A 22693-nucleotide genomic window follows, 5' to 3' on the forward strand; every position below is an offset into this window, starting at 1 on the left:
TTTCATAAAGCAACCAACAATTTGTTACATACTTCCCATTTTAAAATGACCATGGTTACAAGGGCAACAAGAGCTGCCTATGAGGGAATCCCCACAATCTTGGGGATTGTATACCATCAGTATACCATCGTCTTGATTATCCCACAAGAAAGATATAATACAGCATGCCTGTATGATCTTGTTATCCCAGTACTAGATAGGATAAGGGGCTTAAAAATCAGGACAACAGGGCCTATTTCTTATAGCACATCTTCTAAATAAAAGGCCTGAGGAGGGAGTGAAAACCTCCTCCCTCTGCTCTCCTTTGAACGAGCCAAGCAATAGAAGTCATGCCAAGCTATCTTGTGATCTCTGGCAAGAGAATTAAAGCATGAACTTCCCACCTGTGGCCCCTTGCCTTCACTCAGGGGAAGGGAGCCCTGTTTCCACCAAATGCTGAGGAGATGAGTGCTTTGTCTCTGCACAGGCTCTCCCGGAGTTATTCCACTGAGGGAACAGCTTCCCTCCCCTGAGCTGTGGGTGCTGCTGGCGAGTAATTGCCTTAGCTAAGCCCGGGCTTTTCACAGTCTGGCAGATATCACAAGTTCAGCTGTAATCTTTACTAGTCTCAAGTGTCTCTTCTCACACAAAAGGTCTGGAGTCACAGTACCTTTCAAGTGCTGCTTTCTTTTTCTACTCCCAGAGTTTGTGATGTGGCCAGATGCAGTGGTGTGTTCCTTGGTAACAGACCTGCCTTGACCACAGGTACAACACCATAAATACATAGCTGACCTCTACAGACATCATCCTGCAACATTACTTCCCAGAAACACAGTGTAGAACACCCCCACTGGCCTATTGGACTCACAGAAATCTTTGGAGTTCAGAATGCAAGTCAGCAGCAGGGCAAAAGGATCTGTGACAGCATTTCCAGTTGCATCTGCCTTATCTGCCAGGATTTGAAGCAATTCTGAAAGAATTATCTCAGAGATTTTATGGAAATATAATATTTCACAATCCACATATATAATTCACAGAGAGTATGCTTGAAACACGGAAATGTTTTTAAAGATGGACAGACATAAAAATAATCACTTCAGTACAATCCATTTATCCCTTCTTTGTTGCAATCAAATTGCAGTACCTCAGAGCAAACATCAAACATTTCATATTACTCAGTATTTTTACTGCAGTAGATCAGCATTTCTAAAAACATCTAACACCCAGTGTCCTGTCTTAACAACACTAAAACATCAGGATTCTAGGACCAAAATTGAGTTATCTATCATGAACATGAGACAAAATAGACTGGATACATGTATTTGTTCATAATGCAACTTTTGTAGGAAACATCAGGAAGGCAGGCAGGCAGGCAGGAAGGAAGGAAGGAAGGTTGGTTTGTAAATATTTTGCTTCTCTATGCCAAACAAATGCTAAGGAAATGACCACACAGCTACCAAAAAAAAAAAAATTTCAACATCCAGAAAATTTGGAAATTGATGAGGCAGCTGAATTATCCCAGTGGAGTTTGGAAGGCACCTACACTTACCCTGCTGGGAGCTAATCACACCTCTTTTAGCAGCTTTGCACCTCCATTAATATAAAGCCGATATACAATCAGATCCAGCGTCAAAACCTACTCACCACCTCCAAGGTCTGAAGCTCTATTAGGAAATCATTTTATGACACCCAGGAACTCTTTCACACCTATGCTGAGCATTGCATGTCCCTGAGAGGAAAGTAGTGATGATTTCAGGGGTGCTCCGCTGATGAGATCACACCTATTAGCAGTCAGGCAGCTCTCTAATGTGGTGTCAGTAAATAAAGTACTCCACAGCCTGCTCAGGGAAGCAGAAGGTAGGAAAGGGATGGGGAGCACTTCTGCTTGAGGCAAAGGTGACTGAAGTGAAGCAAAGTCATCTCTGTTTGGAGATGTGGGAGCTGTGCTGAGGGATTCAGAGTTTAGGGCAGGGTGAGCAGGTCTGACTGGGGCAGGAAGATAAAATAGTGAGCGTATGGCAGCAGGGGCACAGGCAAGGAGTGACAGGCAGGCAGGGAAGCTGCTCTCCTACCACGCTCCTCCTGCTGCTGAGCAGAGCTTTCCCAGACAATGCCTATTACCACCTGGTGATTTATAGTCCTCTCTCTCAGATGAACCAAAACACATGTCTCTGCTGATGGACTGTGTTCTGCAAAGCATGAGGTTTTGCAGTACAGATGCTCCGTGTTATCGCCTACAAAGCAAATGTGGGAATATTTATCTATTTTTTATAATACAACAATATATTTTCCCAGATTCTCTTGACTGAACACGTTGCTAACAAGAGTGCATTCAGCTTTCCTTATTGTCTTTGGAAGAAAGAGAGAAAATATTAAAAAGCTGAAGACTCAAAGGTAATTTTTAAAAAGAAAAACAAGCTTTCAACCCCATCTGTGATTCTTTGTTCTCACAACTGTTCTAAAATCTACATTACAATATTGCTCATTAGCTGCATCTTATTAAGCATGGCATTACCCAGAGGAGATTGGTCATACTAACTGGTCGGTTCACCACTGTAATAGAAAACAAACAATGTCATACCATGTGAGCAGGCATATTGCATGCTAGTAGCTGAATGTAAGCCCTCTTTATGGGATAGAAGTTGAGTCAGATATTAAACAGCACTGAAGTTCTAACACTCAGAAGATTGATGGAAAGTTTGTTGTATTTGTTTCAAAGTTTATAAGAGCATCTTCCTTAAACATTCATAAGACCATTTCAATTTGTACAGCTTATTCATTGATAGGTGTTAATAGATGCCAGGAAGTCAGACCATTTGTCGTAAAATGCATTTCCTTATAATGCTTTCTTAAACTGGAATTAAACAGATCACCACAATCAATTCTTGGATATATAACTTGATGTGTGTTTCTATTGATTCTCAATCTCACTGACATGAATCAAGCATATTTCATTGTGAAGAATAAGATATCTCAAAGGCTTTGAGAGTCACCAAGTATATCTTAACCACTAGAGGAAATGCTTTTGTGAGAGTCTGTTTTAGAAAAGGGGCACTTTCACATCTCTATGTGTTCAAACAATTATAACTTGTCAGTTTTTTTGTGATCCTTTGTCACTTGAGCCTTCCTGCCACAATCACCAGGTTAGTTTGCTTGACTATTAATGATGTTCTCCCATTGTCTCACAACTCCGCTGCTCTTGCTCTCAGGCAACTAAGTCCACATTATTTTTTTCTACTGAAATTAGGTCGACATCTGTACTACTTTTGAGGCTTTGAAAGTATACCTAGAATAACAATATCTAGCTACTAAACGTAAATGAGTAGATTTCTTTGAAATGTATATATGTGCTACTAATAAACGTAATTCTCAAACATTTACTAGAAAGTGCAGCAAATACATATATATGTACAGTACTTTAGAGCTGCTAAGAAAAACAAATTAAATTAGAAAAGAGTTTAAAATATATCATGTTTGAAGGTAATGTTCGTATCATTAACCTACTTTGAGCTATCTTGATCAATTCGAGGCTCTACTTAAAATTATATTAAAAAAAAAAAAAGGAAAGAAAAAAAAAAGAAAAAGAAAAAGAAAAAGAATTCATCACAGCAGATATTTAATTTTAACACCTTCATCTGTTAAAAAAAATGTAAAAATAAAGGAGAAAAATACAAAATAATCCAAATAATAAACCAACCTGCATATAAGCAATCAATGCAGCTGCAAACGGACAAGCACAGTTCTGGCAAATATTAAAACAAGATTACAGCCTCTGACATGTTGAAGTAATCCACCTGACATACTCATCTGATAGTAACCTTACTGTAGTATGACACTTTGTTTTGGACACAAAATTTCAAGGAAGATATGAACCCATCAAAGAGAGAACAGAAGAGTATGACCAAAAGTCATATGACGTTACGTAAGAGGAAAACAAATATAAGTTAGAACAATTATAAAATAATGAGATGATCACCTTACAGTACATAAAAAGTTGTCTTTGGAAGGAAGAACCTCCTCTTCACTGGTAGGCAGTAATGTGTTTAAATAACAAAAAAGCAGATTACAGTTAGACATTAAAGAACAGACTGTTATAGTAAAGACAAGCTCTGGAATAGATTGCATGGAGAGGGTGTCAAATTATTTGCCGATCTTTAGGAAAACCTTGCCTAAATATTTTATGGAGGAGATCTGGTAGAATTAACCCTATCTTGTAGTAGTGCATGGAATGGAAGGCTGTAGCTTTTCCTATGATTCTATGTTCTTAATTTTAAGCATAATATGTACTAGATTCAGTTGGTCTTTAATTTGCATTAAATGGTTTCCTGAGTTGAAACAAACCTTGAAAGAGTGAATGAATTTAGAAACCTATGAATGCCAGGCATTCAATATCAAAGGTCATTTTTGAAAGTTGACTTTAATCACTTCAGTTTCCAAGAACACTATATGAAATCAGCTGCTAACAACTTTGACCAGATGTGCATTATCAAACAACCTCTGTAGATGCCATACCTCAGAAATACTTGAATTCCTCTGAATTTTCTTTGTTAACAGAAAATGCTTGCAAATTCAGAAGCCATGGACTAAACTAGAATAGAGAAGAGACTAAATGACTGCTAGGGGTGCCTTCTTCTAAAACCCCTTTTACAAACAGGAATACACTATAATCTTGTTATGTTTACTTCTAAAACTGTCTGCCTCCTTCTGATATCTTCATATGATGTAGGAAAATTTGCATTTCTCAGGCTGTGTTCACATCTTGAAAAGAGATAGGACTTTCCATCTCCAGAACTTTATTTTGATATCTTCACCATCACTAAACCACATAAAAAGAACTCAGACTTCAGGTAATGTACATCAATAAAGTACCACAAATGCTGTGGAAATTTGGTAATTAAGAACAGTGGAAGATCTAGCCTAAAACTGTAGTTGAATGGGGAAATGGGGCTCTGCTAAGATTTACAAATCTTGCATAGAGGGATAGCATTTCTCTACGAGGTGTTTTGTTTGTTTGTTTGTTTAATATTTCAGTAGTTTGCAGGCAACTATAGAAGTCCTTATATAAGCAAGCTTATTTGAGTAATTTTTTGATTAATATATCCCCACCAAATTTGTTTGCATCTTGGATTTTGAGAATGGTGTATGCATAATCATTTGTTACTACCACAGCCACTGTTTGCTCAATTGATTGTTTTGTTATTGTCTTTATGTCTGCTCATTTATACAAGTGAAATTATCTTGCCTTTTTCTCTTCTCTCACTGTTTTCTCAGATCATTTAACAACGAGCTACATTTTCCACATAGCCCTTTCAAATGGGATGAAAATGGAGAAAAGTATTGGGGAGGGACAGAAAACTGAAAAGTCGGTGTCAAATCTGTACTAAGTAATTTGCTTGCTGACAGTGATTTTTCTGTTTTTCCAAAAATCATTGTCTTCCTGGTTACATGCATTTCATTTTTCCTATAAGGTCATACTCAGTGATTCATTCCTGCAATTTATTTTTATTTCAATCTGGAAATACTGAGATTGTATTTCTCTTTTTCAGGAAACAAAACAAAACAAAAATATATTTTTTGTAGTAACCATTAAAATGCACTGAAAATTACAAAAAACAGGTAAGTCATTATATTCCCACTTCTTTGGTGTTTTTTTTTTTAATATTATTTACAATATTATTGCCACCTCATTCCTGAATAACCAACATTGTATGCCATAGCCTGCAGTGAGGGTCTTCTTGAACTCTGCTGCTGGGTGTGTGCTAGATTGTAGCCCAGACCATTTGCCTACTCAGGACACGCTCACAGTTTTTTATCACCTCCACATATCACAGGCTGGGGTGCCAGGGTAATCAGTTATTGATTACCCCTCCTTCTGTCCAGGAGGATAGGGAAGAAATTGGCACATACCTCGCACCAACTATCAGAGCATATTATTTCTCCTTTTTGTCTGGATGGTTAGCAAATGTGAACTAGACCAGAGACAGACTGGAAGTGTGCCTGTCTGAGGAGGGATTCCTTCCTTTCACCTTTCACTGTGCCTCAGCATGGCGCCTATACATCTGCGCTGACCTCAGTCAGCTTGCATACTCAAAGTCTAACAAGTGTGAGACAAAAGTGAGTTTCACAGGCTTAAAAAATAACAAGTATTCTGTTCCCTGAGTAGCAATATGTTAGTCCTTAAATTATGTAAGACACTAAATTGCAAATGATTGTGCTGTGGCTAATATTTAGGAAACCTGCAAATAAACAGCTGGCCTGCTTGGTTTTTTTGTTGTTGTTTTGTTTTGTTTTGTTTTGTTGTTTTTTGTTTGTTTATTTGTTTTGTATATATCTGTCACCTACCCAATGTAATATAGGAAAGTATAATACCATTTTGCTTCATTAAATTAGCTCACATTGTTGTGGGCCTTGTCACATAAAATAAGAATGTTTCTGTGTTCTGCTAATCTGCAGAGTGAACAAGGAACAAAAAGAGTGAAGAACAAGGTGGGAAGGGGAAAAAGCAGAAAATAGCCACTCAGCATAGGCTGTCAGTTGAAGAGTAAGATGTCGTCTAGACATAAAATAGAGATTGTCACAAACAATTTCCCCTGAAGTAGTGTAGAAGCAGAGAACCAAAATGTGGCTATCCGAGCCATTGCTTTTTCTTAATATCCTGTTATTATAGCACAGCTAGGCCCTATCCTGTAATAAGAGCAAATAATATTATTAAAAGGAGAATCATGTGGAGAGGAGAGGAGAGGAGAGGAGAGGAGAGGAGAGGAGAGGAGAGGAGAGGAGAGGAGAGGAGAGGAGAGGAGAGGAGAGGAGAGGAGAGGAGAGGAGAGGAGAGGAGAGGAGAGGAGAGGAGAGGAGAGGAGAGGAGAGGAGAGGAGAGGAGAGGAGAGGAGAGGAGAGGAGAGGAGAGGAGAGGAGAGGAGAGGAGAGGAGAGGAGAGGAGAGGAGAGGAGAGGAGAGGAGAGGAGAGGAGAGGAGAGGAGAGGAGAGGAGAGGAGAGGAGAGGAGAGGAGAGGAGAGGAGAGGAGAGGAGAGGAGAGGAGAGGAGAGGAGAGGAGAGGAGAGGAGAGGAGAGGAGAGGAGAGGAGAGGAGAGGAGAGGAGAGGAGAGGAGAGGAGAGGAGAGGAGAGGAGAGGAGAGGAGAGGAGAGGAGAGGAGAGGAGAGGAGAGGAGAGGAGAGGAGAGGAGAGGAGAGGAGAGGAGAGGAGAGGAGAGGAGAGGAGAGGAGAGGAGAGGAGAGGAGAGGAGAGGAGAGGAGAGGAGAGGAGAGGAGAGGAGAGGAGAGGAGAGGAGAGGAGAGGAGAGGAGAGGAGAGGAGAGGAGAGGAGAGGAGAGGAGAGGAGAGGAGAGGAGAGGAGAGGAGAGGAGAGGAGAGGAGAGGAATTCTGCTCCATGATACCTGGTGATAGCATGTCCTCAAATATGTCTAAAATCTGTGGCAAGTACTGTGGTAGTGCCCTGGGTAACAGACTGGAAATGCTACAGTAACTTCCTCTTTCAAACTTTTCCAGTATAAAATGTGAGATTTATTAATAGATCAAGTGGAACAGTGGAATTTTCCTTTTACGTTAAAAAAAATAGTTAAAAGAATTCAGTGTTTCTTGCACTTTGGGTTGTCATCAGATTTTCAGATTTCCCGGTTTTAATATACCATAGACAATACTAAAACATCGAGCACTATAAATGAATGTTCCTGATGATAGCAACCATGGAAAAGCCTGCACATGGCAACACATGTTTCAGTCCTTCTTACACCAGTCCTTTGGTTTTAAACAAAAGCAGATGACATCAGAGAGGCAGATGGTCACATCAGGGAAATTGCTCTCTTGCCAGAGGAAAAGCTGAGAAGCTTATGGCAGTTGTGTGGCATCCTTTCTGGCATATGAAAAGGTTAGTCAACAGGCTGGAACTGTGGGATAAGCACCGTATCTTCATCTACTGAGATCGTCTTTCATTAACTAATTTAGATGGAGGTGGACATAGAGGCGGGTGGAAAGGAATGTATCCTATGTAACTTTTGGCAGTAAATGCAGGTGCCTACATAAAGAGCTTAATCATACGAATTTTTCCCCATAGTAAACAGAATGGGGAAGACAGAGAGATCTCAGCAGATGTTCTAGTCCATCTCCAGAGGAAACCATCTATCTTCCCTGATCACATACAAGCCTAGGAAAAACTAAATTTTTGGTTCAAGTAGCTCTATCAGATGCCTAAACCTGGGCAGCATTTCTTAGGCCATTACCTCAAATTTTCTTCAGTCACCCTTTTGATCAGATGAGTTTAGATCATTCTTTCTATTTCCTGAAACAGAACTATTTTTTTCAGGCTGCCTGCAGATTTGAGAGGACAACATTACATTATTGGGTGGTTATTGTTTGTTTGTTTGTGTGTTTGTTTTTCTGCATTTGATTTTTATTGGACCATTGGAAAGAAGAGGTTTCATTCAAAGCAGACCCTGAATCCAAAGAAGGGGATTCAAAATTACTTTCCTTTAATCACCTCTACACTATAACATAAATTTTATTTCTATCTGTTCACTATTTTTCTGTATCAGTAGTAGATATCTCAAAAATAGGGTATTTGAATTGAGACATATTTTTCAGCTTTTAGTGTCTCTTGAATCGTTTCACTTGTTTTGATTGAAATTTTGTAGTGGGAGGGATGTTGAAAAATCGAATGACTAGTGAAGTATAACCAGCATCCAAGATAGTGTGAAGAATGTGAGGCTAAATTACTTAGGGGCTGATATATAATACTTTTGTCAGAGACTTATACTTGTTGAGGTATAAATTGCATACAGAGGAACTTTAATGTGTGGCAGTTTGTGGAATTTTGCCATTAGGTTGTTTTTCAGTATGAGTGGAAGAATTTGAACAACTCAGATACTATCCATCATTTGATGGATATCCTCTAAACAAGTGTAGGGTTGTGTGTGGCTTTCCAACAGCCTTCTACCCATAGACACTTAATCCTCCCCAAAATATTCACACTTCTGGATACTCACCAAGTTACCTGTATACTGTTTAGTGTCAGTGTCCAAAGAGTCTATCTGGCTAAAAACAGACATCTGCAGTGCACGTGCCTACTTCTGAAGCTGTTATCCCAGTGTCCCATTTAAACCACTGGAGAGAATCAGAGTTCTGTTCATCAGCTCCTTAGGAGATGTCTTCACAGATTCTGCTGACCTAAACCTTTCACTTCAGTTAACACATGCTTCATTGACCATAAAGCCAATCTGGGGTGACTAGCTCACATGAAGATGTCTATGATGTTGGTGTCTGAAGTTAGGTGAGAAGACTTCTTTTTGTGGTTAAAATGGTCACAAGTGAACCACAGACACTGTCTACTGTCACTGCAGTACCTGGTTTTGACACAGGCTTTCAGCACCCCTAATGGAAAATATGGCTATTTCTCAAGTCATTCTTGGATCTCTATAAAGCAGTGCCATTAATATGACTTGTTTGTGTGGGATTTTTGTTTGTTTTTGTATTGTATTGTATTGCATTGTATTAGCTTGGTTTGGTTTTAATAAATACAGTATCACATACAATGTATGCTTTGACATTTCTTTTTCTGGAAATCTAGTCCCCCTCTCTGTGAGACCCTCCAGTGCTGTTCTTGTCCAAAGGAAGTTCCAGCAGGATAAGGGAGGGAGGGAACAACAAAGTCCATTAATTTGACTAACATGTCTGATGTTGCTCCGGAAACTGTGTTTCAGTGGCCTACTACCCATCTAGACCATGGTAATTTAGTAGCTGCTACTTAACAAGTAGTGGGTCATGTCTATTATTTGCTGAGAACATTATTTTCAAAGATTGTTCCCTATCATGTTTCAAGAATATAATACACCAGCCATTTCCTGAAGAAAAAAAAAAAAAAAGATACAGTCCTTACTTCAAAGAGTTAGCAGTGTTAAAGTTGTTTATTTAGCTTGTAAAGCATGATTTACTTCATTTTTCACTGTTGTGTATATTCTGAGGTCTTAGGACACAGGAGAAATTCATACACTGAAATCTTTTACTACTTGCTTCCACCAAATGGGATATTCGGGTGACTGAAGCTGGTATGTGATGTCAGTGATAGGCTCTGCTGCAGGCTAGGATTTGTTTTGGCAATCAGTCCTTGGGGAGGCTTTCGGCATTTACACGTTCAGATTTCTTGGGTGGCATTTGAGCACCAGGAGGCAGCTCAGTTTCTGTCCATGGTGCTGATCTCTTCGGAAGCCTTCCTGCTACTGCTTTTTTTTTTTTTAAAAAAAAAAAAAAGGATTAAAAAGGCAAAAATAATAGGTTTACTGGAAACTCAATGAAATTATGGGGAATTAAATGCATGAATTAAATTTTAAAACACTAATACTAATTATTGTATTATAAATACAATAATTAATAATTAATTTAATGCTTAATAATTCATATATTATAAATATTAATGTATGCCTCCTGCCAATTTATGTCTTGAAATTACAACCCAAAACCCTTCTACAAATTACAAAAAGAAGTTAATCAAGAAAATTCATAAATTAAGATAAATATGTGTCTTTCAGTTTTCTTCTACATGCTTCTTCTTGTTACTTGTTGTCATTTAACCCATCAGGAAGCTAAGCACCACCACACAGCTATTCGTTCACCTCCACTTGGTGGGAGGAGAAAGGGAATCAGAAGAGTAAAAGTGAGAAAACTCGTGGTTTGAGATAGTTTAATAAGTAATGTAAAAGATGTGCACACAAGCAAAATAAAGAATTCATTTACTACTTCCCCTAGAAAGGCAGATGTTTCGCCATCTATAAAAGTAAAGCTTCATCAAACATAACAGTTACTTGGGAAGACAAATACCATAACTCTGAATGTCCACCCATCCTCAGTCATTGTGATGTTCTCCCCCCTTTCCACCTCTTTCTTTCATGCAGCTTTAGTGCCAAGAATGATGTTATATGGTATGGAATATATCTTTGATCAGTTTGAGTCAACTGTACTGGCTGTGTTCACTACCAGCTTCCTGTACACACACAGCTTACTTGGGGTTGGTCACTGTAAGAAACAGAAAAAAATCTTGCTGTGTAAGCACTGTTCAGCAATAACTAAAATGTCGGTGTACTATCAACACAATTTAATGCAAATCCAGAAGATATGAAGTGGCATAATACAGATAATTAACTCTATCCCATACCAAATCAGTACATTAGAGAGAGGGTGTACATTAGAGTACATAAGCAGAGAGGGTGAGATTGCATTTTGAATGCTTACATTCAGATTGATTTAAAACAAGTATATATCCACAAAACACATGTAAAGAAGCATTAAGTCAGTAAGAAGGCAAGTGGGAAGGGCTACTGAGTTTCAGAAGCACCTCTCATTTATTGAGATAAGTTTCATGAGTTTTATATGAGAAATGTTTCTATATTGCCCAAAAGTCGTTTCAGATTTGCTATCTTCCACAAAAGCACACAAGTTCTTTTTCTTGTTCTCATTACATCTAAGAGATGCAGGATGGATAGCCTGTAAACCACAGAGCATGTAATAAATAATGAATCACTTTGAAACATTACTTTTATGAAAAGTCACATACAAGTATGATGTTTACTTGTAATTTGTTTAAGTTATAAAAACACTAGCAGAGAGTGTGACTTCCCAATAAATCTGCTGGAGTACAGGGTAATGAAGCCTAGCTTCTTTTCTTTTCTTATTTTTTAATTTTTCACCTCTGTTAATTTATGAGCCCTTTCCAAAATTATGCTCCAAAGCACATTTTTTAGTAAATTCCCCAAGTCAAATGCATCTACAGAATTGTCACGAGGTTCACTTCAGTTTCACATTTTCCCAGTTTCAAGTTCAAGGAACAACAAACAAATCACTGAAAAACACCAGCTTTCATGCTATTTGCATTTGCCTCCCAAATATGTCAAAACAGTAATACCTTAAGGATTATTTCACAAATGTGAACTTATTTATTTATAGTTATTTTTTCCATAAATAAAGCAATAGAAGTAATTATTCTAATTAGAATATGAATTATTCAAAACTGCCAAAGAAAATTGTTCTGCCAGTGTCAGTTGCATTTCTGCTTTAGTAAAAATTACATTCTAAATTGGAGACCTAAGCTTCTTACAGATCTATAAACATGTTTAGCATGTCTATGCAAGTTTCCTACTTACTTGTGCTGCTGTGACTCAGGTTTGCAGGAACCATAGATTTTAAAAGTTCACCTGGTCTTTTCTTGAGTATACCAAGGTGACAGCAATTTTGACCATGAAGTGGGCTCTATTTTGACATGAAGGCACCCAGAGACCCCAGAATGCCTTACAAACACAACCAAGGAGTAGCTCTAGGTAAAAAGGTTTTTTTTGGCCAACATTTGATCTTATCCTACTAGCTTCAAAGGTGCCTCAGGAGATTGGTATTGGACATTCTAATCCCAGTCTTCTTTCAAAATCCTTCTTGCTGGGATCAGATGAAGTTTTATCAAGTATCTCACAATGTGGAATCATTTTTGCCATTTACACTTTACTTTGCAGACTAAGACTCCTGTAATAAATCTATAGCATTTGGGGACTCAGTTTTATTTCTTTAATTCACCCATTTTTTCACATCTTGATCCAAGTTTCACTGAAGTCAATGACAATAATTCTGCCAGGCACTGAAACAGTCCCCTTGAATTGGGATTACGCACTTACTGATACATAGAAGCTACGAGACATTATTCAGAATTTTATCAATATGGATTTGGATGCCAAATATTTTCTGACTGCATTTAAAGTACTAGCTTAGATCAGAGAAATAAAGGCGGGGGGGGGGGGGAGCGTTTTTTTGATAAAAACATTCTCAAGATAAAGAGGACATTTTTGTCAACTGTTAAGAACATTCTACTGAAAGTATTAGTTAGCTTTGACTTATTGGTTTCAAATACCAAAAATGCAGTAACTGAATTTATCATTTAAAATTTGTAAACCCATTACTGGAACCACTGAAATCTACAGGATCAGCCTCATTAACAATTAGTTATCCATAGGAAGATCTGAACTACGGATAGCAGAGCCGGGTTCATAAATAGCAGTAATGGACACCAAAACATAAAAGTAATGTTTAGTTTAAACAACTTTCATTATAGATGTGGTAAGGAAGCAGTAAAGAATTAAAAAAAATAACAAAATGGTTAACAAATAAGAAAGAACTATGCTCTGTGCCAAATTAATCTATGTACAGGGTCCTACAAAATGCCCAGGCAGTATCTAAGGTTTACTGAAACCCTTAAACTAAAATAAACATTTTTACATTGTATCTTAAAAATAAATAAATAAAATAAAATAAAATAAAATAAAATAAAATAAAATAAAAAGTAAAATAAAATAAAATAAAATAAAATAAAATAAAATAAAATAAAATAAAATAAAATAAAATAAAATAAGTAAAATAAAATAAAATAAATATTATCAAGGTAATCCAGTTGTTTTCCCATTCTGCTCCAAATCCTTTGAAATTACTTTATGAATTCAAAGGGAACACTTTTCTGTTCTTGAAATTTAAGTTTGTTTTTTTTTTTTAATCTCATGAATTTCAACCAACATGTTCTAAAAGAAATAGATATTCTCCATTCAGCTTCAGCCCAGTGTTATGACAGTCTGCTAGACAACATTTATGAATGTGCATTAGTAAAAGAAAAAATACAAACCAATGTACTTCTCCTGCGAAGTTTTAGATTACTCAGCAATCACAGAATAGTAACTCGTGGTCATAAAAGATTATCCTATTGAAAATAGATAGCATTTGAGACCAGAATTATTGGCTTTGTGAATCTTGTCATTAAATATGCAAGTTTTCCAATTTTACAGTTTTACATAAATTTAGAATATCTTTCATAACATCTAACTCTTGTAGAACTTATAGTTAAACAGTGCCTTTATAAATTCCTAAACACTTTAAATACCACATTTCCCTCACATTCCTCCAAGGATATATCTACCATGATATTCTTTTCCCACAGTAATTACAAACACTCTGCAAATTCCTGAGAGAAGTAGATGTGTTTATAAAATCATATATCAGATGAATGTGATGAGAAGAATGACTTCAAGGAGGATAAAATCAGAATAATTTTACTTTTTGTTTTCATTTTAGCTGTAAATATTATTTCAAGTTCTCTGGCTTAACAATAATGAAATGAGATATTTTCCATTTTTATGTAGCCAGATGATTTAATTTGAAAAGACTAAATTATATTTCTCATAGATCATTTATAAATTAGATCACAGAATTCTGAAAATGACTGAATTGTGTCCTGATGGCTGTATGCAGCTGGTTGGCCACTGAGAAGCTGACACTTTTTTCTTTTTTTTTTTTTTCTGGTAACATGAGTGGCTTCTACAATAAGGATTACCATTCTGATTCTCCTCTGTTTGCCCACACGTTTTGCCTTGTGTGTGTTTTTTAAGGTACTGATAAGAACATACAATAATTTTCCTAAAGGAAAGGAACTGGGAGCAAATGAACTAATACGGATGTTTAAATAGATACTGGATAACTTTCAAGATAGAATAAATTTTAAATCTTTGCAGAAGACAGGTCTCATTTTTTCTGAAAGCCTTAGAAGTATGAACAAACACTGAGATATCATGCCTAACGAGATAAAAAAAAAAAAAGTTTGATTTACCTTATCCTAAACTCCTAAACTCCTCACAGACTCAAGTCAATATTTTCAGTTTTTCCCCTCAAGAAATCATTGATTCTCTAGCTGAAATGTATGGGCATGAGTGTAGAGAAGTTGAAACCAAACAGCACCAGCTTCTGATGTATCAGTTTAAGCACTGCCATAGATAAAATAATTTATATTGTTTAGTTTCACTTACTGGTAATGACTCACATTTCCTTCATTAGATTTTTTCAAGGAATTTCCCATGAATAAATCTTAAGGGGATTTTCTTCTTCTTTTCTTTTTTTTTTTTTCCATGTTCTTTGTCTGTTCCTACTTGGTCAAAATTATGCAATAAAAATATTCAGAGAGTTTCTTTAAAAGTGTCTTTTGTAAGATGACAAGCACCACACCTATTAATAATGGTATCATTTAAAATAAAGCTTAAAGTATATCTTCAGTTCATGGTTAACCAAATGCAATTTATGTGTGGTTTCATTTAGTGCTCATCAACTTTATACTGTATTTTTTGCATTGAATTCAGTTGGCTTTCTGATTTCTTATTAGAAGGTGGCATACGGGGATCTATGAAAGGAATCAGAATTACAAACATTTTCACAGATTTCCTCTAAATACTGAAGCTCTATTAGAGTAAATATTGAAAAGTATGAAGATGGGTTGTTGTTTTATTTCAGTGATGGTACAGAAAAATATTTTCTGTAAATTTTTCTAAAACTGCCTTTGTAAGACCATCTCCATGCTATCGCACACACGCACACACAAATCTTCCTAAACTGAAATTTGTAAACTTGATGCTTTTGAAAACCTTTCTCAGTTCCTATGTTTTTTTGGTTGGTTGGTTGGTTGGTTTGGTTTGGTTTTTTTTGCAAGACAACAACAGGAAATTGTCTGGTAAATAATGAACAATTTGAATTCAGACAAATTAATACAAATCCTTCATGACTGGCACTGGGACAACGTAGCAGATTTTAAACTAGCTGAAGGTGTTTTAAACTCACCTGCTAATCTTTTCATCCAAAAGATATTTTTTTTTCTTGTGTGCTAAACTTAGGATTACAGGCCATCTTCAGCACATTTTAAGAATATTCATATAGTCAGTAATAACACCAAAAGTGTTTCTGAAGCTGCTCATCCTCCTTTGATGGCTTTATCTTTGGTGTAATAGGGCAGGTGACTGTCTCCAAACAGACCTGTGGCCCATTTCTGCATCAGTTCACACATGAATTTGTGACCTTATTTGCTGGGGTAGAGCTCTGACATTCTCCATTTACCAAGCACTTTTTTCAGCTTTTGTTTTGTATCTGGATTTCTGTTTTCTGAGTGGATATGAGGCTCTAATGTGGTCTAAAGATCATAATACACAGGCAGGCATACCCCTTGCCTTCTCAGGTATGTGACCACTGACACACTGTAAGTCATCATACAACTCAAATTATAAACAGCACAAGTGCTAGCCTAGCTGTGTGTTTCTATGCAACTGTCCACCAGTTCAAAGGTCCTTTACTGTAAGCTTAACAAAATGTGGGTCTCCTTTCAGACAGATTTATTGCTCAGGGATATGTTTCCCCAGAAATCCAATAAGCATTTCAATCAGCTTGATCTTACCTAGTTCAAGACACCCCCAAAAAGGTGGATCCTTGGTATGTCTGTTCCCCTTTGCTGGTCCCAGCTCAGCATCTTTTCCAAAAATCAAAAGGAGAATGACAAGCATTACATCCAAGTAGTTTGCCAAATAGCTATTTTGTACTATGTCCTATGTTAAGAGTCACTAATTTGTATTATAGTTTTATTTCGTTACAGTTATTTTATTTTTCTTACTTTCATGTAGTTCACTGGTGCTGATCTACAACGCAGAAAGGCCTAAAAGATGTAGTTTCTGTCTCAGGGTCTTCCCTTCACCATATGTTTACTAAGTACTTATCACAATGGAGATTTGATGTGACTGGCTCCTGGGAACTGCTGGCAATATCAACGTTAAATAACGATAACAATACACAGCTTCCTCCCTTGCTTCTCTTTAATTATATACTCTGCACAGTTCTAATATAACAGTTTACCATAAGGCAGTGTATATCTTAGATCTGATTCACTCTTATTTACTCTAAGTTTAAAAAAATAATAATGCAATACAGCTGGTGTGAGACAATAAAAAAAAATGAACACGTTCTATTTTCTCTTTCAATCCCTTAATTTCTTCATTTCTAAATTTTTATGATAGCTTTCTTACAACATGTGTTGAAAAGCTAGTTAACTTCAGGTTGCCTGAAATTTCTCACAATAAAAGGCTTACTTTTAATTGCATACAACTTTGCCAGGGATCAGGCTACCAGCTGAAATTTTTCATGCCAGATGTCTGACTTAGATTGAATATTGATTTTCTTTTCTTCAGCATTTCAGGAAAAACAATTTTAGTTATTTCTGAGATTTCCGTAAACATGGAGTAAAGAAGCAGTAGAAATTGACTGGAACCAAATTTTAAACATATAACACTATAAAAATGCCACCCGTTCCCTTAGCGTGTTATGTAGATATAAATCATCAGAATCTGTGAAGCACTAATACCACGCACTGAAGAAACACCTGGAGGAAATCACCAATTCTGTTTTCATTATAAAGTTTGAATGAAGTGCAAAATATGTAAGGCCACATGATTAAAGAGGAAGATAAATTAAAATCGTGAAGATTTACTCTCATTGAAAGAGACAGTCATCTCAGGGAAAAAGTAGTATATGATCATGAAGGTAAAGACTATAATTAAGACAAGAGAACTGTATTAATATTTCACACACTATCTTAACTCTGCTTTTCTTATGTTTGTAAGTACTTAACTTTTCAGTCTTGTCACTCTTCACTGTTTGTGTTGGGTTTTTTTAAGATTATAAATCGACAGAAACTATGCCACACTATTAAATAATATGTCACGTGTAGTATTTGCCACAGAAGGAAAAAGAGTTTTTGCTTTGACATTTTATCCAGTTTACAATCAAAAGTGTCATAGCAGTGAACTGCACTGCCTGGAATCCTGAAATCTCAAAACTGCAGCTGTATCTGTATCTTCCCTCAAGGTAACAAGGGACTGTTACTATCTTCAAAATATATCTTCCAAAAGAGTTCTCGTCCAGGTGTTTTTTCTGAGCTGTTGAGCAAATAGATGGATAATTTCTTTGGGGACTCCATGGTTAATAAAGAAACTGCACAGGGGAATCTAAGATGGATGCTAACCCCCAAACCACAAACTCATTGTGAGGCCCTTTTTTGGAATAATTTTACCATAAACCTTTCTGTAGCATCTGTCTCAGAAAAGCTTTTATTACAGGGTTTACAACAAGCTGTAGCAAAAGATTTCTTATGAAGGGAACTCTTATCAAAACCTTGTGCTTTTTTGTTGTTGTTATTGCTTTGTTTTGTTTAAGGAAGCTAGTTGTTTTTTTAAGTAACTCTGTAGTCTGATTTTATAAACAACATCATTACACTATGCAACACTTAAACATAGAAATCTGCCAGAAAATACAGTTTTACCTCAAAAGTGTGTTCAGACACGCAGATATTTATTTTTTAGAGGTTTTATATTATGACTTAAACATGCGGCAGCTCAAATACTATTAATTATCTTCCTTATCATAAATGTTCACTCTATTTAGACTTCAGTTTCTGTCCCTCACATTTCCCAGTATTCAGATTCCACCCAAAGACCAACTAGCAAGAAGCATTAAGACAAATAAACTAGGTGGCAATTAGCCTCCCTGGCCATAACCAGATGGTTTAGATTGGATCAACTCCACCTTTTTCTAAGCAAAATCTCAGTAATGGACATGGGTTTAAAAAAAAATAAAAAATCTTTACTGGTACCAAGAGAGAGTTCAAATAACTATATGTAGGCTGAGGAAATCTTTGGAAATATAAATTGAAGGCTCAAGTCATCTAATTTGGGATGAAAAACAGTGTTCTGAAACAATCTCAGTAGAGCCCTGTACCTTTGGTCTTCTGCTCCTTTATAGTTACCCTGCCCCTGTACATACTCCCCGCAAAAATATTCAAAGGATTTGACTGTCACTGAAGTAAACATACATTTTAATATTTAGAAAATTGCCACAAAAAAAAAAAAAAGGTGAGAAGGAGGAGAAAATTTGATGCCAGTTAGAGGAGTAAATCTCAAATACATTCAAGTAACTTACTTTGCATTGCTCCAGGTTTTCACTGTGGCTATTTAAAGTGAAATCTGGCCCTTTACTAGTGTTTAACAAAGTCTGGAAGATAAAACTGATAGCTCAGCGCAGAATGAGACTTTGGAAGCTTGCAGCAGACTGGAGCTATTTGAGAAAAACTTTGTTTACTGAGGTACGCATATTCATCAGATTATTCTTCAGTGCTTCACATTGATTCAGCTAATTCAACCTGAAAGGAAAGAGCAGTAAGCCAGTTCTGCCAACCCACCCCGTCTTCCAATTTTGGACTGCCATGTGATGGAGTTAACAAGTCCAGTGCTGTCACTGTTCAAAATAGGATTATTGCAGTTGGGCAGGGGCTGTCTATGGTGATGGGCAGCCGTGAATTTCCAACATGGATAGAAAGACTTGAATGTGATGTGAGATGAGTAAACGTAGGCCAACTTTCTTAACTATGAAAACAAAGTTTTAAGATTACTGTTTGAATAGTGTGTTTTGCAAGCTATTTTCTTAATATATATATATATAAGAGGATAAAATAATGTTCATGCAAGGAATTATTATTTTAAAAGCAACAAAGTGCCAATGGACTGCCCAATTGCCTTTCCTGGAAAATATGATTTCAGATCTAAGTGTTTCTATACCAGAAGAAAATCTTTTTGTAAATGTGTTCAGGTCTAGTATGGAAGTTAGGAACTCTGGCATCACAGTGCATGTTTTCCCAAAAGCCATAAAATTTACTGGAAACCATTTGTGCACACCCTCAGATATAAGAAATGAACCTTATGTATGGCTCTGTTTGATGGATGGGGTACAGCTGGCATAATGCACACAGGGATCCAGTGGAACAGGATCCTTCGCTAAGACAAGCACTAAAAAACTGCCTGAAATGGTACTAGTGGATTAGCAAAGGGATACTCAATTATTAAATCAATTAATGTTCACATCTCACTAAAATGATTGTTTCAGTCTTTCTATCTACATTCAGGCAAATGCAGCTTAAAAACCCAAAGCCATATCTGCTCAAGGAACCTGTGGTTTAAATGAACACTTCATGAGAGACAGAATGTATGATTGAATTTATCTGTGGTTAAATCACTACAGGAGTAGATACAGGTGTAAGGTAAAACAGCTACTGAAGTTGATTCACTGGTGGGAGGTTGTAAACCATTACAAATAAAAATTAATAAATTTTCAGGATTCATTTTAATGAATTTCATTGAAATTTAATTAATTTAAATTATTTATTTTTTAGAAATGAATAAAAATAATGTTTTGCACTTCAGTCCATAAACAGTGGTCAATTAAGCCCACTAAGAACAGGAATTCTGACGTACTCTTCAGTGAAGACTGAAGCTAGAATTTAATCTAAGAAAGACTTATTAATTAATTTATTTATTTATTTATTTTGTCATCGCATAGCATTTTTTGAATGTGCCTAAGAAAGACTTTTGGTTAACACATTTTCCTAGAATTTTCCGTACTTTATATTGTCATGTGTTTCTCTGTATTGAGCTGCAGTAAAACAAAATAAAAGGTAATTAATCCTTTCCATAAATCTAATTTAATCTAATATTAGCATTTTAGCATTCCACCATTTTCTATCTCGTTTTACTTGCTGGAGTTCACGTATTTACTTCTAGTTGAGACAGCCTTAGCATTGTTTTCAATGTCTCTGACTTCTACTTATTATTGATGTTATGTTTGCCTACAATGGGATTTCTGTTGAGAAGGTGCCATGATGCTCCCCTGTATCTAAAGTGCATCTCTGTTTCCTTTTGCAGGGAGGAGTTTTTACTGCAGTCTCCCAAAGCAAGCATTGCATCACTAGCGTCACTCAACAGTCCATGAGATGATTGGCTGGCAAATATAGTAACTTTTATAGCATATGATTTGTTGGTCACCTTTATTTGGGCGTCTTCAACCAAGCCAAGAGATCCGAAAGCAGTATTACGTGCACACTTTGCAAATATGCAATCTTAATTCTTTGCACAAAATGTACATAGTAAATGGCTGGGGCTAACATGCTCCTTGTCATGATGGGCTCACCAGCCTCTGAGTGGGCAGCCGAAGGCTCTCTGCTGGCCAGACATTTGGCAGAGAGCAGGAAGGAGCCAGCTCTCATGTTGTTCATTGCCATGGGCTGAGCATTGCTGGTCTACCACCTTCCACTTGTTTTTGTATCTTCCCAGATCACGGTTTTCCTTCTTGAGTCTATGATGATTTTATACAGTCTGTTTGATATTAGTTCTGACTTGAACCAGTCTCAGCTCTTTATTCCTATGGACATTTCATCTCTACTTTTCTATCCTGCCTGGACCAACAACCCATGTTACCTGCCTCTCATGGGCTGATAGTGACTGGTGAAGCTCAGCGTGACCTTCCCTTGGTAAAAACTGGGGCAACAACATGTATGGGTCCTCTTTGCATGTGTACCCTCATTTTCAGCCCTTAGGAGCCCATTGATCCAACATCATTTGCAGACAGAGGCCAAGTGCTCTTTCACAGAATATCTGATATCACCATTGCTCTGCAGGTGGGCTTTGAAAAAAGGCATGGCAAAATGGGAGACCCCCAAGTACCAGCAGTACTGTTGGTGGGAAACAGGGCTGCAAAACAGGTTTGGAAGGGAACTGTGGGGAAGGATGGTTGCAATCAGCCCCCTGTAGTCTGCCCCATGCTGGGTCCAAGGGCAGTGCAGGAAGGGTGCCAGGGAGGGCAAAGAGAGCACAGAGTGCACCTTCCCTCTCCCTACATTTGCTTTCTCTCCTTTCTCCATCCCTCTTTTCAGCATGCCTCTGTTGATCAGCTTTCTTTTCCTCCTCTTTCCCTTTGGTTCCACACGATCCTGTTCCTTCCCATCTTCCCCTCATCCCCTTTTGTTTTCTCACCCCAGTTTTACTTCCTGACCCTGTTTCCCTGCCATGGCACGACAATCACTCTCCCTTGAGTCATCCTTAGCTCCCCACAACGTCCCTTAGCACTCTGACGTCTTTCCCCCTTCCTCCCCCCAGCTCTGACGGACACGGTCCTCTCACCCCACTCAACCCTCCTCCTTTATAAAGACATTTTCCTCTTTTTAATCCACGATCCCCCCGCCGCAGCCTCAGCTCTCGGTGCACCGCCGGCACCTCCGGGGGCGGGGTGGGGAGGGAAGGAAAGAGACGCTCCCACCTTTACTCCTTCCCCCCCCCCCCCCGCGGCAAAACCCGGGCCGGGGGCACAGCTCCCCGAGCCTCACCCCCTCCGCCACCCCGCGGGGATGGGCGGCCGTGCCCGGGGGGCTGCGGGGCAGCGCGGAGCCGGAGCTCAGGTGGGGCGGGCGGCCGGGGGGCTCCGCTCCCCGACGGCGCGGTGGGAAGGGGCGGACGGGCGGGGGGGGGGTGCGCGGCCGAGCAGGGCGGTGCGGAGCCCCGCGGAGCCCCCCGGCAGGTAGGGCTGGCTCCGCACGGAGCCGTCGGGGTGCGGGAGGGTCTCGGAGGCGCCGCGGGGTGGCAGCGGGAGAGGAGCGGAGAGGGGAAGGGGGCTCCGGGAAAGGGCTCTCCGGGGAGAGGGGAGCCCCGGGGTTCGCCCCCGCTGCGGTTCGCCCTCCTCGCCTTTTTCTGCCGTTCGACAGCTTGCACGCTTTCCACTTGAAAGTGCGAGCGCGATTTGATTAATACTTTTTCCCCGCTGGAAAATCACCAAAGAGAAAGCGGAGATTTTTAAACGTGGGAGATGTCAGGAGGAGGAAAAGGCTCAGCATCCCAACACGTAGACCCCAAAGATGTCTTTTGCTGTTGTGTTTATTACTTCTCTATAGTTCTTATATCACTCGAAACAGCTCAGTGGCTTGTCTTCTAACTGGAGGCTTCGGTAATAGCCCTCATGGCCACGATCTTCTACCCTATTCCATGTACCATTTCTTG

At 38.2% G+C, this 22693-nt stretch overlaps 1 protein-coding gene and 1 long non-coding RNA gene across 3 annotated transcripts in view; one reads left to right on the forward strand and one right to left on the reverse strand.

Annotated features, from left to right (window-relative positions):
• Window positions 1–9882: 9882 nt before the first annotated feature.
• LOC308199499 overlaps window positions 9883–22693 on the reverse strand; it is a 137525-nt gene continuing 124714 nt past the window's right edge. Inside the window, exons 3-4 of the long non-coding RNA XR_013954687.1 lie at window positions 10809–11003; window positions 9883–10213 (exon numbers count right to left, since the gene is read on the reverse strand). This is a non-coding gene — a long non-coding RNA (uncharacterized lncRNA). The remainder of the gene's footprint in view (window positions 10214–10808; window positions 11004–22693) is intronic.
• SLC5A7 (solute carrier family 5 member 7) overlaps window positions 21186–22693 on the forward strand; it is a 30762-nt gene continuing 29254 nt past the window's right edge. Inside the window, exon 1 of one of the 2 annotated variants that reach the window (XM_080603714.1) lies at window positions 21186–22098. The gene's annotated coding sequence lies outside the window, so the exon portion shown is untranslated. Of the gene's footprint in view, window positions 22099–22132; window positions 22641–22693 lie in introns of those variants that run through there. The other variant, XM_080603715.1, reaches the window with a different exon arrangement.

The sequence above is a fragment of the Anser brachyrhynchus genome (genome assembly GCF_964034855.1).
Source record: "Anser brachyrhynchus genome assembly, chromosome: 1".
NCBI classification, from domain to species: Eukaryota; Metazoa; Chordata; class Aves; order Anseriformes; family Anatidae; genus Anser; species Anser brachyrhynchus.